Source organism: Schistocerca gregaria, unplaced genomic scaffold, assembly GCF_023897955.1.
Source record: "Schistocerca gregaria isolate iqSchGreg1 unplaced genomic scaffold, iqSchGreg1.2 ptg001507l, whole genome shotgun sequence".
In the NCBI taxonomy this organism is placed as follows: domain Eukaryota; kingdom Metazoa; phylum Arthropoda; class Insecta; order Orthoptera; family Acrididae; genus Schistocerca; species Schistocerca gregaria.
The window spans coordinates 1-2,500 of record NW_026062794.1 but is presented as its reverse complement, the minus strand read 5'-3'; positions in this window follow the sequence as shown (position 1 = coordinate 2,500).

Sequence of the window (2,500 nt, the reverse complement as noted above, 5' to 3'; positions counted from 1 at the left end):
TAACTCAAGTTGTCCCTTAACCTAACTCAAGTTGTCCCTTAACCTAACTCAAGTTGTCCCTTAACCTAACTCAAGTTGTCCCTTAACCTAACTCAGTTGTCCCTTAACCTAACTCAAGTTGTCCCTTAACCTAACTCAAGTTGTCCCTTAACCTAACTCAAGTTGTCCCTTAACCTAACTCAAGTTGTTCCCTTAACCTAACTCAAGTTGTCCCTTAACCTAACTCAAGTTGTCCCTTAACCTAACTCAAGTTGTCCCTTAACCTAACTCAAGTTGTCCCTTAACCTAACTCAAGTTGTCCCTTAACCTAACTCAAGTTGTCCCTTAACCTAACTCAAGTTGTCCCTTAACCTAACTCAAGTTGTCCCTTAACCTAACTCAATTTGTCCCTTAACCTAACTCAATTTGTCCCTTAACCTAACTCAATTTGTCCCTTAACCTAACTCAATTTGTCCCTTAACCTAACTCAATTTGTCCCTTAACCTAACTCAATTTGTCCCTTAACCTAACTCAATTTGTCCCTTAACCTAACACAATTTGTCCCTTAACCTAACTCAAGTTGTCCCTTAACCTAACTCAAGTTGTCCCTTAACCTAACTCAATTTGTCCCTTAACCTAACCCACGTTGTCCCTTAACCTAACTCAAGTTGTCCCTTAACCTAACTCAAGTTGTCCCTTAACCTAACTCAAGTTGTCCCTTAACCTAACTCAAGTTGTCCCTTAACCTAACCGACGTTGTCCCTTAACCTAACCGACGTTGTCCCTTAACCTAACCCACGTTGTCCCTTAACCTAACCCACGTTGTCCCTTAACCTAACCCCACGTTGTCCCTTAACCTAACCCACGTTGTCCCTTAACCTAACCCACGTTGTCCCTTAACCTAACCCACGTTGTCCCTTAACCTAACCCACGTTGTCCCTTAACCTAACCCACGTTGTCCCTTAACCTAACCCACGTTGTCCCTTAACCTAACCCACGTTGTCCCTTAACCTAACCCACGTTGTCCCTTAACCTAACCCACGTTGTCCCTTAACCTAACCCACGTTGTCCCTTAACCTAACCCACGTTGTCCCTTAACCTAACCCACGTTGTCCCTTAACCTAACCCACGTTGTCCCTTAACCTAACCCACGTTGTCCCTTAACCTAACCCACGTTGTCCCTTAACCTAACCCACGTTGTCCCTTAACCTAACCCACGTTGTCCCTTAACCTAACCCACGTTGTCCCTTAACCTAACCCACGTTGTCCCTTAACCTAACCCACGTTGTCCCTTAACCTAACCCACGTTGTCCCTTTTGCCTAACATAGTTCACTGCTCGGAATCTCTGGTGTCGTTGTTATCCTCATGTAGATGTCTTGCGAGTGTTGCTTACTTTCCACATATTCCTGCTATCCACTGTCAATTGTACTGCAATAGGACTATATCGCCGACCCCCCCCCTCCCCCCCCTCTGTCCCCCTCTGTCCCCCTCTTTGTGTCTCTGTCCTCTCAAGCTGGTCGGTCTGGCGTTTGAGTGTTAAATGAGCCTCGCAGCTGTTCAGTTGCATTCAGATGTCGACGCCCTCAGTGTACGTCGTGGTATGGTCTGTGTCCATTGTCCGCTGATGTCGTACGCGTAACCCACACGCTGTACCGATCATCGGTCGTTACGTACAGAGTGAAGTAGTGTGATACGTGTGACCGTACGCTGGCTGTGCCCAACGGTGTCGAATCTCAATTTCCATATGTTGTGCTTGATGCTACTTGTCTCGTCTCCCAATAACAGCTAGGTTGCACTGTGGTACGCCGTAGAGGCGTGTGGGAGGAACGTACGAACGCATTGTATGTCACCCTGGGTCGCTGGGGGTGGTGGTGCGGTGAGTCAGGTCAGGTCAGGTCAGCGTGAGCCGTCTGATGTAGTGACGCGTGTATTCCGACTTTGTCGTATTGCCTCACACAAAGTGCTACCCTGGTGGACCGCGTTCCATATCTGGGACATGCCGCAGATGCCGGTTGACAGTGGATCGCGGAAGGTACATCGCATACGTGCGCGGGCCACCTTCCACGTGTTCTCTTCTGCACATGTCGCAGTGTGTATGTGTCTGATGTAGCGTGTCGTGACACATGACATCCTGGCATGCAAGAATTGTTGAATTCGCAAATGTAGGTGGACATCTACGTTTACTGCCCAAGATACGCAAATGAACTGGAAATCCGTTGTTGAGCGGTTGTTCACGCTGGAGGTGAATCTGTGATGGCGACGATCGGTACAGCTATTAACCGGTTGTTTCAGCGGTACCCGCCACATCCACACGCGTGACTAGGCCCATGTGGGTATGAAAACACGCGATCTAGTGTATAAGCGATACGCGGCGGTGGCTTGGTGGGACTGTTCCCGGCCGGTGAAGGGGGGCCGCCCGGCGTGTTGGCCGCGCGCTGCGTGGGCGCACGCGCAACAGGCGGCTGGTGGGGGGCGCCGAGTGGCAGGAGCGCCAGCCGACGGGCAACACGCGATCAGTGT